The following is a 17,221-nucleotide window of genomic DNA, read 5'->3' on the forward strand; positions in this document are numbered from 1 at the left end:
TGTATACCTTCCTCTTGAGCGATACCGGTACGCTGCTAGTCATAATCTGCGAGTGCTTGCCAAATGCACACCATCCCAGTCTTATTCTTCTTGTTATTTCTTTTTCATGGTCCGGATCTGCGGTTACTACCTGTCCGAAGTAGACATATTCGCCTACTACTTCCAGTATTTCGCTACCTAATGTAAACTGCTGTTCCTTCCCGAGGCTGTTGAACATTACCTTAGCCTTCTGCATATTGATTTTCAAGCCTACCTTTCTACTTTTTCTTTCTAGGTCATCAATCATTATTTGCAGTTTATCCCCCCAGTTGCTTAGCAAGGCAATGTCATCAACAAATCGCAGAGTACTGAGGTATTCTCCATCTACCCTTATCCCTAACTGCTCCCATTCCAAGTCTCTGAATACTTCCTCTAAACAAGCTGTGAATAGTACTGGGGAGATAGTGTCTCCTTGCCTAACACCTTTCTTTATGATAATTTTGTTACTTTCTTTATGCAGAATTATGGTTGCTGTGCAGCCACTATAGGTATATATCTTCCAGCACTTTCACGTACGGGTCTTCTACCCCCTGATTTCGCCATGCCTGCATCACCGCCGAGGTTTCAACTGAGTCAAATGCTTTTTCGTAATCAATGAATGCTATGTATAAGGGCTGGTTATATTCCGAGCGTTTTTCTATCACCTGATTGATAGTATGGATATGATCGATAGTAGAGTACCGTTTCCGAAACCCTGCTTGATCCTTTGCTTGATTGCAGTCTAAGGTTGTCCTGATTCTATTAGCGATTACCTTAGTAAATACCTTGTACGTAACAGACAGTAAGCTGATTGGTCTGTAATTTTTAAGGTCCTTAGAGTCCCCTTTCTTGTGGTTTAGTTAACCATTCTAAATCAATAATTAAGATATAGGGAGAAAAATGAGCATGATAGCTACTGCTACCACCCCGTTTCAAAGGGGAGGCTCTTGTATTCCATCCATCCATCCATCCATCCATCCATCCATCCATCCATCCGTGCGGAAGATGTTAAAGAATGTCAATACGAAGTATCAATCAATCAATCAATCAATTTTTATTTTCACCGAAACAAAAAATACATGGAGCAAAACGGGGGTGGGAGAAAAAGCTGCACAAAGCAGCTTGACAAAGCTCCAACCACCCTTACAACAATGACAGCACTGTAACATTTCAGATTTTGATGGTATTCACTGGCCCTGTTGATATTTCATGTTGTGCAGTTATATTAAGCTTTTCCGCAGACTGAAGTATGTGGAAAAGGAAGATGTTTGTAACTCTTGTTTGAAACCACAATCAGAATTTTGGATGCACCGATATTGTAATTACTAACCCCTCGCTGTTGCCATGTATTGGGGCCCGAGCGCAGTCAAGTGAATTAACGTTCACTTTTTGACTCGGGTCCCTCATTTCTGCTTGAAATGAAAATAAACTTCAAACTTCAAACTGTACAAAACGAAAGTAAAAAGAAACATCTAGTTACACTAATGCTATTTTATAAATAACTGCTCTATGTCCCTTTTGTTAAGTTTCGTAGTGAATATGTCTTGCTTCGCAAGGTCATTGAGTGTGTGGGGGAGTGTGTATTGAACGCGTTGGCGGCCATAACCTGTGCGCGTGACGGGAACTTTCCATGGTAGTTTATGGCGATGAGGGTATATGAATTCTTGCTTATGGAGATTGGCGAGTGAGAGGAATGTATCTAAATTGCCCTGCATTGCTGCAGTGTAACTTTTTATTAGTTTGTACTTGTATATGCTATCGGCTTTCATTATTTTGTACTTGTAGAATAGAGGTTTAGTATGCTCGTTGAATGGAACACTTTCTATTGCCCTAACAGCTCTTTTTTTTTGTAGTAAGATTAGTTTGTTTATATTATGCGCACTAGTGTTTCCCCCCGCCAGTGCGCAGTAACTGAGCACGGAATGGAATAAGGAATTATACAAAAGCTGTTTAATTTTGGTAGGAAATAAATGTCGATTTCTATTGAGAATGCCAACTACCTTTCGCGCTTTTGAGCAAAGATGTTCGACATGGTCGTTCCAAAGCATGTGTTCAGAGAAAATAACGCCAAGTATTTTCACAGATGTCTCTCTATTAATTATATATTAACCAATGATGATGGTTTCAGGCATTTCTAGACATGTACTGGGTGCGCGGAACAAAACACATTTTGTTTTCGATTCATTTAATAAGAGGTTGTTTTTCTCAGTCCAATCCTGCAGCCGAAAACAAACTGAGCTTGCGAGTGGTAGAATATCCGTCACATTTTTTCCACTAAAAAATATGTTACAATCATCAGCGTAGATGACAAATTTGGACACATTATCTATTAGCACTATATCATTTATATAAAATAGAAAAAGGACTGGACCAAGCATGCTGCCCTGAGGCACACCACTATGTATGGATCGTATTTGTGACTTATGGTCATTAATTTCAACAAACTGTGAGCATGAGGATAAGTATGAACGAATTAGTCGAGTGCACTTACCACGGAAACCATATTTTTCTAGCTTGTCTATTAACAGATTGTGATTAACACGATCAAAGGCTTTGCTGAAATCAATATAGAATCCCAAAGTCATTAGTTTCTTTCCTATGTTTTCCAAGATGATGTCTTTTTGGGTGAGCAAAGCATTTTCTGTGGAACGCTTTTTCCTGAATCCAAACTGACATTCAGTCAACAGACTGCGTTTTTGAGAAAAATTATCCATTCGAATACTAACTGTTTCTTCTAGCCTTTTAGAAAATATTGCTAAAATGGATATTGGACGGTAGTTATTTATAGTATTTCTGTCACCTCCCTTATGAATTACGATAACGCGCACCAGTTGCATGTCCTTTGGGAACACACCTGCTGAGAGTGCTGAATTAAATATATGGGCTAACACAGGTGCAATGTGATCAATTACATATTTATAGGCCTTATCTCTAAACCATCTGCGTCTGTGCTACGACTATTGTTAAGGCTTTGGAACACAGTACTGACTTCGCTAGCGCAGGTTGGCTGAAGAAATATGGTGTTATGATTTATCGGTATTTGCGTTGTTGATCCGCTATGCCCGATGTTTTTTTTTATTTATTTATTTATTTCCTCAAAGGTCTCGGTTGAGACATTACATGAGGGAGTGGACGGTATCTGGCAAACAATGGTAAAAAATGTTAAGATGAAAGGTTGGCGACGCTCCGCTTGAATTCTAGTGGGTTGATGATAATGGCAACTTCGGTGGGCAGGTCATTCCAGTTTCGTGCAGTACGCTGAAAAAATGACTGCTGAAATGTCACAGTATGGGCCTGTAGGGGATACACTGCGTTACTGTGGCTGAACCGGGCGATGCGGTGGGCTCTTTTTATGTAGGGGTTATCAAGAGGCAAAGAATGGAAAAATTTATGAAAACGGTTAAGACGTGCTATCTTACGGCGCGAGACTAGGGGGGGCAAGTTGATCCACCTTCCACCTATTTTGACAAAGAAATCGTTTAAACACTCAGCAAGTTCGGTTCCATGATGTCTTTGTCGTTTATGACGAGGCTATCAATGTGCATGGTGCTCGCTGGGTTTAGTAATTTTGTTTAGTTTCTTCCATAATTTGTCGCTCTTCCGTAGACAGTCATCGTCAAAAATACGGTGGTAGTAGTAATTCTTTGATTTCTCTTTTTCGGTGTTTAGTTTATTACGAAACGCTTTGTACTCCAGCCACTTTACCGGATCGCGTGTTTGTAAGAACCGCGGAAAAAATATGGTTGTTCTTCTGGTTTATTTTCTGCATCAACTCCCGTGTAATCCATAGGTTCCTAGCATTTCTAGGCTGACAGTAAGGTTTGAGTGGGAAACACCGAGCATATATTGCTTGGAATCTGGCTAAAAATACTTCATATGCTGTGTTCGTGTCTGAAATGTCAAAAATATCTGTCCAGTCAGTCTGTCTATTCATTTCCTTGAAATATTCTAAAGCTTCAGGTGATATGGAGCGATACATGCACACTTGTGTCTGTTTGCACGGGGGCTCTTTGCGCTGTACGAACAAAAATATGGGGAGGTGGTCGCTAATGTCACAGGTTACAGTTCCTGACTTCACAATCATATCAGATGAATTTGTAATAATACGTCCAGCAACGATGACGATGATGAAGTGACTCGTGTTGGTACGGAAATGACATTATAAAAGCCATTGCACTCCAATAGTGATTGAAATTCATTTCCATGTGTAGACGTTCTGGGTAGATCTATGTTAAAATTTTTAACGGAAGATGTCACGGAAGATGTTAACAGAAGATGTCAAAGTATACAAAGGATTAAGACAAAGCTGTCCTCTATCACCGCTGCTGTTCATGCTTTATATGATAAACCTGGAACGGAGGATACAAGACAGTAACCTGGGTTTTAACCTATCATATAGATTAGTGGGGAAAGGAGTTAGAGCAGCGCCTCCCCGGATGAATGCAGACGATATTGGGCTGCTACCTCAGAGTCTGGAAGAATTGCAAACTCTAGTTAAGTATTGCGGAGACGAAGGGGACGCTCTAGGCTTCAGTTTTAGCGCAGTTACGTCGGGTCTGATGATTTTCAACGGCTCAACTGATCAGGGTCTTAAAATACAAGGCCATGAAGTACCCAGAGTAGCAGAATATAACTATCTGGGGGTATGGGTAAATGAAGGATTGGCATACATTGGAAAGCATGAGCAATCACTTAAGGCCAAAGGGCGAAGAAATCCTGAGATAATGAAGCATAGGGTATTGTGGGGATACAACAGGTATGAGGTTTTGAGGGGTATTTGGAAAGGAATTATGGTGCCCGGACTTATTTTCGCAAATGTGGTTTTGTGCCTAAAATCAGAGGTACAGTTGACATTAGAAATAAATCAGAGATCCATTAGACATTAGAACTAGGTGCCCACGGCAAAACCACAAATGAGGCGGTACAGGGAAATATGGGCTGGGCATCTTTCGAAGTACGGGAAGCTCAGAGTAAAATATTATATGAAGAACGCCTGAGGAAATTGGACAGTAAAAGATGGACAGCTAAAGTATTTAAATACCTGTGCTTAAAAAGCGTTGACTCACAATGTAGGAAAAGAACAAGGAAACTAACTAATAAGTATGCTAGTCAGAAGGACGGAGAAATAAAGAGCATTAAGCAACAGGTAAAAAACACAGAAGGTAAAAATTGGATAAATTCAATGGAAAAGAAACAGAGTGTGGAGTTATACCGAAAGTGGAAAAGACAGATCAGGAAGGAAGCTTGCTTTGATAACTCACCGCCGGACACCCACCGGTAAAATGGGTACAAGCGTCCCCCGGCCCGGCGCCCTGCTCTCTCAGGGGTGTGCGTTTGGAAGAGGCTCTGCTAACCCTGCTAAGCCCCTTGGAGGGCCTAAAGTTTCGAACAACTAATGACCAGCAAAGGTCGGGTTCTCACAGGTCGGGTCTCCATCATGGCTGTAGCATGGCTGTAGGGGTAGAAGAAAACTGGGTGTGGGCAGCAATCACAAGATCAGGGTGCCGTAGAATACGCAGCTACAAAAAGAAATTTAACAATGAAGATGACGCATGTGCTTTATGTGGTACCTCCAGTGAAACAATTGACCATAATACACTTGAATGTAATGATATCCATCCGGAAGTCGATGCAGGTGCAGTCAGTGTTCCTGGAGCTCTGGGGTTTAGAGATACCATTGGCCGGGTGAATAAACCGGCGGTGGAAACTAGCAAAAAACGACTGGAAGATTGGTGGCTTAAAAGCAGAGAAGTGACATAATGTTAGTAATGTAGAAACAAAAATTTAATAAATAGAAAGATGTTTTAGTTAACCAATCTAAATCAATAATTAAGATATAGGTAGAAAAATGAGCATGATACTTGCTGCTACCACCCCGTTTCAAAGGGGACGCTCCTACATCCCATCCATCTTTTCGTGCCTGCTACGAGGGTAAAAGGGGTGAGGGTAAACAGCTCCCTTGCTCCTTGGGAGGGTGAGGGAGACTGCGCCGCGTGATAGTAAATGGGGCGATCGCTTCACTGCGTTCGCTTTTGCGGAAGCGCTTGCATCCATGCATAGTGCAGACTCACCTTCGGCACAGGCTCTGAAGCAGGCGTGCGCGGCCCGAGTGCCAAAGCTATCACGGGCGCTGGAAACTAAAGCTTGGCAGCTGCTTTTCGCAGTGCCGACTACGCATGGAGTGGTTGAGAACGTTTAAGGCGTGCTCCGCATAAAGAAAATAAACAAGACAAGGCACGAAGAGAGCTTAGTGCCTGGCCGCAAGCATTGAATTCCCAGCGATTCTTTTCATGCTCTTTTTCTGTGATTTGCGACTAACAAGTCGTTGGATGAACTTTCCATTTTAAGGCTAAACGCATCTCTCAGTAGCAGCAAAAGTCAGTAGCATTCGGCGTGCAAAATGGGTCCTGAAATATCGCCCTGACGCCATCGGGGCAGTCAGGTGGTTACAATAGTACATCAGAATGTTAACGAATGTCTGGGGTGTATTGAAGCGAAGACGTACGATAGTTTATGGGATGGAAAGATTAGGATTGAGGACGTCTTGGGATGAATAACGTTGGACCAAAGATGGATCGCGTTTTGATTAAATCGGATTCGTTCACAAAGTTTAACGCCAATTTCGAGCACTTGGGGTTCTTGACCTGCACCGACATCCCACAGTGCTCTTGGCTTACATCAAATGGATTAAGAATATATTTGAGTAGATTGTGACCGAGTTAGGGGGGAGTAGGTGGGAATTTGAATAGGTTGCTTGAATTATGATAGTTGCGCTTTGAGGCAGATGACAGTAGATTAAGGGTAGTTTTACAAAGATTAAGAATAAAATACGTTGAATAAGGGTGGATTATTTTGGGTACTGTGGATATTGGGGAGATACTAGAGGAAGAGTGTACTCGCTGTATTTGGTTGTGGTTTGCTGGACTGAGACGGGTTACGGAGTGTTCTGATGGATGGTAAGTGCAGAGGATTGATGGGGTTTTGATGGGGTAGATTACTTTTTTTACGGTGGACTGAGATGGTGATCGGATGGCTTAAATGTGCTCAATATTGATTCCTTTAAAGTTGGTCAGTAGTTCAAATAGTGACAAATTTACTTTCCTTAGATTCATGTACAATCACTGAAAACTCTTCTGTTGACTGCGTTGGTGGACTACAAATAATAACGCAACAATTACTGCCGCCAACGTAATAAACCCAAGGTCAAGTATTCAACACGATACATTGACCCATTGAATAGTAAGGTAAAAAACGTGCGTGTTCTGCAAAAAGGTATATTCACTGCTAACAAGTACAAGAAAATGGTCCTGCGCAAATCACAGGCTAAAGGTTCGTTATACTGCGGTTTCTATATCGGCAGGATTCCATGGAGTCTGTACTACAGCAAGTGATGTCTAGTACACAGGTTGTGTTCCACAGACTCACGTATAACCTATCCTAGTCTATAATAACTTTGTCTATTATAATCCACACATAATTATTTACGACTAGTCAGGTTTCACTCGTAAGCAACCGTAGCCTAAACCAACGCTTCTAATCCATGTTTTTCAGCGAAATACACCTCTATATAAATGCGCCCCAACCTTAATTTCTATTTATACATACTTTACTTGAAGTAATCCGACATGATGGGTTTCTCACATCCCACACATAAACCTCTTTAATGGACGAAAGCGACCGCATCACCGTTTCGTTAATGTCACACCTTGCTTTTTTTTTCTTTTTGGATCGCGTTTTCTGTCTGGACGGCGCTGGCATTCATTGATATGGCGCCTATGAGGTTTCCATCTTTAAATGCAAAGATCATAAGAAACCTTCCGACTTCAAAGACGAAAAATGGCCTTGCAGCGCAGAGCTTGCTGACAGGAGCTAAGCGGGCTTGACACCTTATCTCTTTTTTCTCTATACATGGAACGTTTTAATCCACTGAACTTTCTTCGCGCATAGCTGGCGATAGCGGTAAGCAGCCGCAATGTTTTATCTTCCAGCGTCCGTGACAGCCCTGCCGCTTTAATCCAGTTAGCGCTTCGGAGAGAGTGACTATGAGGACTCGCCGCACTGGATTGAATTGATGCAAGCGCCCCCGCTTAGAGGCCAGAAACGAATAATGGGAACGCCGCACTTACTACCACAAGGCCAGCCGACTGCAGCTCCCTTCCTCGCCTGAGGGCAAGGGACCCTCTCCCCCTTACCCACTACATCCTCGCACCAAGCGCGCATGAAAGACAGGCACGCCACCACCCGGCCCGGCACTCGCTCCGCATCCCTTTGCGGTGGGCTGTATATGAGCGCGGTAGCGTTAAGGAGCTCGTGTCGCAGAAAAGCCGGTGTCGTCGGCGTCGTTGGCAGTGAGCGATAAATCCCGGAATGCACTTCATAAATAAAAAGCAACTTCCAAGATGGGCTGGGTGGGAATCGAGCCAGGGTCTCCGGAGCGTGAGACGCAGACGCTACCTCTCAGCCACGAGTTTTTTTTTTTTATTGCCTGCCTAGGCATACATCGCTACACAACAAAGGTGAAAGAACACTTGAGAAGAATGTACATAGCGTCGGTATGGGGTAAAACTTCCAGCCAAACCTTGACTGATGTAAAGAGGCTAAAAACGCTTCATGTGCATAAGGGGCTCAATTCTCGATACCCATTCGGGCACCGGGTACACATTCTTGTGGGTTGCCACGAACGCCGCAACGGATTCGCAGAAGTACTGGCCTTGCATCAATGTTGGCGTGTCGCGCTGCCATGCAGGCTTTCCATATACAGTGCAATCCCATCAGCATTACTGCGTCGAAAGGGACGCCTTCATCATTTTCCACAGCTAGGAAACGAATTCCTCGGGGGTCTTTTTTCAGTGTTCTTTGCAGTATGTCCCAAAAGAACACGCCACCCAAACACTCCAAGAAGATGTGCTCGACGGTTTCGGGCTTTCTGCATAAAAAAACAGTGCACACCCCAGGGAACGTACAGTCCCTTTTCCTCCATCCAGGTTTTTACCTCTAAGGTTCTGGCGGAATCAAGTTGGGGAAATGCGTGATAGGACGGATAGGGTGAAAGGTTGGGACTTGTCCATGTTCGTCTGCGGATTGCGCAGCTCACGGAGGAAGCCCAGACATACGCCACCAACCTAGCACAACAAAATTGGCAACAATTTTGCGAGTCATTGAGAGGAACGCTGGGAACGTCCCGTACTTGGACAATCCTGCGGAACCTGATTGACCCCTCTAAATCAAAATCCGCATCTACACGGACCCTGAAGCGTATTGCTCACCTTTTTCCAGGGGACGACGCCACGCTGCTTCAAGCTCTTAAGGACAAATATATCGGCACCAGCCCAGCTCCTCCTTGCTCTTTGACCTACCAGGGCGAGGAAAATCCGGCACTCGATGCTCCCATTTCTGAAGCCGAGGTGTATGCTGCAGTTCGATCATGCACCCGCAACACGGCGGCGGGAACGGACAAGATCAGCAACGCCATGATCCGCAACTTCAGCAAGGCACAAATCAGCGACCTCACCAAGTATTTGAATGACTCGCTGTGGGAGAAGAATGAAATTCCCTCTGAGTGGAAGCGCTCGGAGATAATCGTAATTCCAAAACCGGGCAAGAAGCCGGCGGTCGAAACGCTACGACCCATATCACTCACCTCGTGCCTGGGCAAGCTCTACGAGCGAGTCATCCAGACGCGACTTCAACACTACATAGAAGATAACGGCCTCTTCCATCCCTCCATGATCGGCTTCAGATCGGGCCTGTCCACTCAAGACGCTTTTCTTCTCCTCAAGGAGGAGGTACTTTCTAACATTCCGAGAGGAGGCGAGCACCTCATTATGGCGCTAGATCTAAAAGGCGCGTTTGATAACGTGTCTCACGAGGCAATCCTATCCGAGCTCAATAACCTAAACTGCGGAGAACGCACCTTCCGATACGTCAAGAATTTTTTGTCCAACCGAACGGCAACGATAGGAATGGGTGACATCAGATCGGATCTTCACGACATGCCAAACAAGGGCACGCCACAGGGATCGGTCATCTCCCCGCTCCTCTTCAACATCGCCATGATTAGAATCGCAAGGGCTCTGCAACAGGTTCTGAACATTGGATACACCCTGTGTGCTGATGACATTACGATCTGGACAACCACCGGCTCTCTAGGCCAGAAAGAAGAAACACTTCAAGCAGCCGCAACCTGCGTGGAAACAGAGGCCTTTCGATGCGGGCTCCAATGCTCCCCAGATAAATCTAAGTCATCCGCATACGTGGGTACCACTATACATCACCAGGAAATCTTAGCATCCTCCTGCACGGGGTCCCAATCCGGGAAGTGTCACTCATACGAATCCTGGGTCTCTGGCTCCAAAGCGATAGAAAAGTAGACCACGTGCTCCACCTCCTCAAGAATAGAACACAGCAGATCTCTAAAATGATCCGCCGGGGGGCCAGAAACAGAAAAGGCATGCGGGAAGAAGACACGATCCGTCTGGTGCAGGCGCTGGTCATCAGTCGCCTCTCCTATGGACTACCTTACCTCACCCTGCTCCGAAGAGATCTCAACAAAGTAAACGTGCAGCTTACAGGAACGCGTTAGGCCTCCCACCATACACCTCCAACGTCAGATTGGAAGCTCTTGGACGGCACAACACATTTGAAGAAATTCAAGAGGCTGTCCTGCTGTCCCAAAGGGAACGCCTTCTGTCAACTGAGACTGGCCGGCTCATTCTCGAGCGCGTTGGCTATCCTTCGGACGTACAAGCTATACAGCCAACGACTAACATTCCTGTTCCGTACCGGGCAAGAGTATATGTGTCCCCGCTTCCAAAGAACATGTCTCCAGTCCACAACGAAGGCAGAAGACACGCCCGAGTGAATTATCTTAAACGTGCAGTGGAACGCAGTCCGAAAACTGTCTATGTGGATGCCGCTCTTTACGAGCATACACCGAACGCAGCAGCAGCCGTGGTGGTGGGCTCTTCATACACAGAAGTCTCCAGCATGACCATCCAGCACTCTACTATCACAGAAGCGGAAGTGGCGGCGATCGTACTGGCCATTACCTACGGAGACACGACCAATCGAGAGCTGCACGTAATCACCGACTCGCAAGCGGCGTGTCGGCTCCTCCTTGCAGGCAGAATACCTAAAAAATTATCTCGCTTCACAACTAACCCATTGGCTACAACCTCACAGCTCAAACATCAGATCACTTGGGTTCCGGGGCACTCTGGATTGGAAGGTAATGGGGTCGCGGATAGGCGAGCTCGAGGTCACACAAACCGAGCGGCCACTAATCCCGATCTCACAACCAGCATTCCTGTCCCAGCGACTTACGGCGCGCGACTTAAGTACCTACGGGAACAACGCAGGATTTATCCCCCTCCACACAAGGGTCTAAGCACAAGAAATGCGGGAATGGAGACAGCTTCAGACCAACACTTACCCCAACCTACATCAATACAACATAATGTTCCCAGAACACTACACAGACATATGCCCTTGGTGCAATGACCAGCTCACCGCCTACCATGTCACATGGGGGTGCACAGGCCCCAAACCTCCACACATAACATGCACCATTCGGAGGCGCAGTGGGAGGCCACTCTGCAATGCTCTGATCTAGAGACCCAGCGTAGGCTTGTAACGCAGTCAAGAGCGGCAGCCCAGGCCACTGGGCTGGGGTCTTGAAATGAAGACTCCACTCACTGCCCCCCCCCTTTTTATTTTTCTTTTCTTTTTCTTTTTGAAATAAAGTTTTTTCTCTCTCTCTGTCCATGTTCGCACGCAGCACTGTGTGCAATGTGTTTTTTGTTAGTAAATTGTGGTATGTGCTAAGTGTTCTGCACTGCTCGCGCGCTAATGTGCAAAAGTTTCACCGCATATTCGCTGTCTTTGTGTGGGGGTCGGTATGGGAGAGGACAAGCCGTACAAACCTCTTCCGTAGTGTTGGTAATGAAGGCCTTGGCTTCTCGCATTTATACCTGCGGCAGGTAGTTAATCGTTTCTGCTTCCTTCGAGACGTGAAGGACCCTTTTTTACGCACTGTGTTACAGATCAGATTAAGCAAACTCCTACCCGATTTTGTTGTTTCTACCGAATACGTAACAGCACGTGTTGTTGGTTTTCTCAAGGAGGTCGTAACGGCCTGTAATTTCTTAAGTGCGCGATTCTCACGCGATTATTTAGCTGTAGTAAAGCGCAAAAAGTTGTACAAGGACCTTGCAGACGTAGTTTTCCTGTACCACTGTATCGCACCATGTACAGTGCCAATCCCGGTAGCGACGTTTTAAAGCGCGTAAAGAGAATGCATGTGGCTCCAGGCGCAAAGTCCTTTTTCTTTAGGCTCCACAGTCAGCCACGAGTTCGATTCTTGAAAGCGGTACAAAAGCGCTTCTAGTGAATGCGGTGTTGCCTTAGAGACGTGCCGTAGAACGTTATACTGCGGTGTATATCGGTAATTATGAGCATGTTACTTACAGAAGTCGCAGTTACACGAGTAGCGAAGTACGTTTCCGCTACATTTCTTCCGCGCTCTGCGCACATGCAGAGCCGTCTTGCGGCAAACACAGAAGAACCCCTCCTCGCGATGTGCGGCGCTGCCCCAACACGTGGCGCGCCACTCGCCCCTGACGTTTCGCCATGCACTCTCACGGGTTGTAAAATCAAGCGTCTTTCCTTTCTTTAGATCACTATCTTCGCTCACCCGCTTCTCCCCTTCGGGCCGCGCGGGTACCGGTGCGAGGATGCCCCAATACCCTTGCGTTTAATAAGTTTTCTCGACGAGGTGCAATAACGCTATCGCGTTCCACTCTTGAAGGCGAAGATTAAGCGTCCTCCAAATTTTTTATGACGGGGGCTGTGCATCCACTTCGCTACCCTCTTAATTCTGCTTTTATATGTTGGGCCTCTTATGCCTCTCATTGCCGTATGATACCACATCTATGAAAAATTGATGTTCAGCGTACTTGTAGCCAAGCCGAATTAACGTGCATGCATGGCCTAGCCAAGAACTCTGGTGCACTGAATTTTGATGAAAGCATTCCATCCGAATTATGGAACACGGTTGGCAGCGCCAATGCCAAATATGGCAGCGTGGCTACACAAAGCCAGTTGGTGTGCGGCTGTATGAGCTGCCAAATATAACCTTCCAGCGGCGTTTTGCCAACTATGCTAATGTAGGAATTTCTGGTGAACAGGGCCAATAATATTAGCTATCAATCTAAACGTGCGTTAAAATGGTTACGCAAATAAAACATATATGTCAGAAAGAGCGAAAAGCAAAAAAAAAAAAATCTATGCCTAATTATGGCATATGGCTACAGCGGAGAAAATATTACTTTCGCTTGGCGCTATTTTATACCATTTCATTATCTCTGCAACCTTAATCGCTGATTTCTACTAGAATGTCACATAGGAGCGCTGTGATTTGGAAATCGCGTTTTTTTGTCAAATTTCCTTCCTGCGCAAGTAAGTCCAAATTCAAGGGCTCTTCGTCTCTTACACTAGTCATCCGAGGTTCGAAAACATTTTCGCATAGAAGCCTATGTTTGATGGCAAATAATTAAACTCTTTATCTAATATGACATTATATTTTAAAAAATTGCGCTCTCTCTTAACCAAATTATATGAAGTACTGCTGTGGCGCTACAAGGCGCATCTGCGCACACAGGGCGCCGCAACCATTTGCGCGTGACTGGAGTTGGCGAGACTTGGTATGACTGCGTAGCGTGACCGAAACGAATCAACGCGCTCGCGAGATGGAAACATCATCACCATCATCAGAAATCGCATATTTGCCGATCGTCATGATTTTACTTTCTAAATGAATAGCACGTAATAAGCCAATATTTAATCCCCATAATCAGTACAGATGTACTCTGGGAATGGAGAATCAAACCTATACATGCATCTTAGAAGCATGGATGCATGAAAAAGAGCTAAATGTCCATTCCCTCTTAAGGCCAAAGCTTTCAACTGTGGCTCGGTAGTCTAGAACATTCGCTCTTTACAGCTTTGTTGCGTCGTCGGAATTACCGGCCTCACATTTTCGCAGAAGCAGGATCTTGGTTTAAAAATGCTGTCAGCAGTAAAAAGGATCTGAAATTTGGCAATGTTTTAAAAAGGTGAAAAATATATTTTATTCGCACATTGTTTTGTTTAGTAATGTGTACATTGTGTTTGGAGTTTCGTGATAAACTACTTTAAATAAAATTTGTTTTACGGTGCTCTTTTATGGGAAGGGACTAAAAACACCTAACATTCCTCCATCTTTAGCAGCTACTTTACCAATCTGTTTTGGTATGTATGCGTGATGAAACGTCAATTGTCTCACAAGTGCACAAAAAATGAAAGATGGCTTAGCTCTGCTATGCCTAGATATAAGTAGCGAAAAGCAGCGACTGCCTCGGGATAAGAAGTTAATTTTTCCACTCTTCTGCGCCGTTCGCCAGCAGCTAAACTCGCCTTGGTTTTCATGTCGAGCCTAAGTTCACCGGCGTTCTATAATTCTTGTACAGGAAAGGAAAGGCGCAGCATCTGTCGCTCGATGGGTGAATGGATGGAATGTAAGAGCGTCCCCTTGAAACGGGGTGGTAGCAGTAGCTATCATGCTCATTTTTCTCCCTATAGCTTAAATATGTTTTAGATTCATTAATTATACCATCATTCTGTTCATTAAAGTTTTGTTTCTACATTACTAATACTATGTCACTTTTATGCTTTTAAGTCACCAATCTTCCAGTCGTTTTTGGCTAGTTCTCACCGTCGGTTTATTCACCCGGCCACTGTTATCTCTAAACCCCAGAGCTTCAGGAACAGTGATTGCCCCTGCATACTTCCGGATGGATACCATTACATTCGAGTATAATATGTTGAATTGTTTCACTGGAGTTTCCACATACAGCACATGCGTCATCTCCATTGTTAAATTTCTTTTTGTAGCTGCATGTTCTAAGGCACAATGATCTAGCTTCAAAAAGTAGGGCACTGCCTCTTGAGTTATCAAAGAAAGCTTCCTTCTTGATCGGCCTTTTCCACTTTCAGTATAATTCCACACTCTATTACATACTTGCGGTATATTTACTCACTGGATGGATGGATGGATGGATGGATGGATGGATGGATGGATGGATGGATGGAATATAGGAGCGTCCCCTTTGAAACGGGGTGGTCAGTTGAGTCGTTCAGTCGTATCCGGCTCTTCGTGACCCTATGGACCATGTCACGCCACGCTTTCCGGTCTCTCACTATCTTCCTAACATCACATAACTTCATCTGCAGTGCCTCGAGGATGCCATCTAACCATCGCGTTCGCTGCCTCCCCTTTCTCCGGCGACCCTCAATCTTTCCCAACATCAAACCTTTCTCCAGCGACTCCTCTCTTCTCATCAGATGACCAAAGTAGCTGAGCTTTAACTTTAGAATTTGACCCTCCAATGAGCAGTCAGGGTTTATGGTCGACAATATCGACTGATTTGATCTTCGGGCAGTCCAAGGAACTCTCAAGAGTCTTCGCCAGCACCACAATTCAAACGCATCAATTCATCGGCGGTCAGCAATTTTCACAGTCCAACTCTCGCATCCATACATCACAACTGGAAAGATCATAGCACGAGTTATACGGATCTTGGTTGGCAGACTTATGTATCTGCTCTTTACTAGGCGGTCAAGGCTAACCATTGCTCTCTTTCCCAGAAGCAGGGGTCTCCTAATTTCATGGCTGCAGTCTCCTTCCGAGGTAATCTTGGAGCCCAAGAAGAGAAAATCTGTCACAGCTTCCACTTCTTGTCCCTTGATGCTCCAGGACTTGATAGGGCAAAACGCCATGATCTTTGTCTTTTTAATGTTCAGTTTAAGCCCAAACTTCTCACTCTCTTCTTGTACGCGCATCAGAAGTCTCTTGAGTTCCACTTCACCTTCTGCCATTAAAGTGGTATCATCCGCATATCTAAGGTTATTGATACGTTTTCCAGCAATCTTCACTCCAGCTGAAGACTCGTCCAGACCGGCCTTTCTCATGATGCATTCTGCATATAGGTTAAATAGGCAGGGCGACAGTATGCAGCCTTGCCTCACTCCTTTATCAATCGGAAACCAACCAGTAAGACCATGCCCAGTTCTAACTGTGGCCTCTTGCCCTTCATACAGGTTCCTGAGGAGACAGATGAGGTGAATTGGAACTCCCATCTCTTGGAGCTTGCCACAATCTGCTGTGATCTACGCAGTCAAACGCTTTCGCATAATCAATAAAGCAGAAGTAGATGGGTTTCTGGAACTCTCTTGCTTTTTCCATGATCCAGCAAAGGTTGGCAATTTGGTCTCTAGTTCCTCTGCCCTTGCGAAACCCAGCTTGCACGTCCGGAAGCTCCCGATCCACATACTGCTGCAGCCTACCTTGGAGGATTTTCAACATGACCTTGCTAGCATGCGAAATAAGCGCGATCATGCGGTAGTTGGAACAATCTTTGACACTGCCTTTCTTTGGAATGGGGATGTAAACTGACCTCCTCCAATACTGTGGCCACTGCAGGGTTGTCTAAATCTTCTGACATAATGTATGCAGAATGTTAACAGCGTCATTGTTCAGGTTTTGAAGCAGCTCAGCTGGAATGCCATCAATTCCGCTAGCTTTGTTCTTAGCAAGGCTGGCTGAGGCCCATTCAACTTCACTCTTCAGGATGCCCGGCTCAAGATCAGTAATCACGACCGTCTTATGTTGGGTTTGCACATTCAGGTACTTCTTGTACAGCTCTTCAGTGTATTCCTGCCACCTCTTCTTTATCTCTGAGGCTTCAGTGAGGTCCTTGTCTCGTTTGTCCTTTATCACGCCCAGCTTAGCACAGAAGCTTCCTTTGATATCTTTGATTGTCTTATACATAGCTCTTGTGTTCCTTAATTGGCGGTTGTCCTCAACTGCTTGGCACTGTATGTTCAGGAAGGCATTCTTATCTCTCCTTGCTATTTTCTGAAAATCCGCATTGAGAATCTTGTATCTTTCTCTTTCCCCCATAACTTTTGCCATCCTCCTTTCCTCAGCTATTTGCAAAACCTCTTCAGATAACCAGTTTGCTTTCTTGCATTTCTTTTGCTTTGGAACTCTCCTTAGTAGCAACTTCTTGTATTATATCAAGAACATCAGTCCACATCTCTTCGGGCTCTTTATCTTCTAGATCTAATTCTTGAAATCGATTCCTCACTTCCACAGCATATTCTAATG

General features: G+C 44.9%; 1 long non-coding RNA gene across 8 annotated transcripts in view; it reads right to left on the reverse strand.

Annotated features, from left to right (window-relative positions):
- LOC146175215 (uncharacterized) overlaps nt 1–17,221 on the reverse strand; it is a 110,778-nt gene that overhangs the window by 15,188 nt on the left and 78,369 nt on the right. For 3 of the 8 annotated variants that reach the window (XR_014702161.1, XR_014702162.1, XR_014702163.1), the window contains exon 3: nt 2,510–2,574. The exons of 3 other annotated variants lie outside the window; for them this stretch is intronic. This is a non-coding gene — a long non-coding RNA (uncharacterized LOC146175215). Of the gene's footprint in view, nt 1–2,509; nt 2,575–5,279; nt 5,471–17,221 lie in introns of all 8 variants that reach the window. 2 more of the 8 variants (XR_014702157.1, XR_014702158.1) reach the window with 2 other exon arrangements.

This window comes from Amblyomma maculatum, chromosome 11 (genome assembly GCF_055883805.1).
Source record: "Amblyomma maculatum isolate TAMU_Amacu chromosome 11, ASM5588380v1, whole genome shotgun sequence".
Classification (NCBI taxonomy): Eukaryota; Metazoa; Arthropoda; class Arachnida; order Ixodida; family Ixodidae; genus Amblyomma; species Amblyomma maculatum.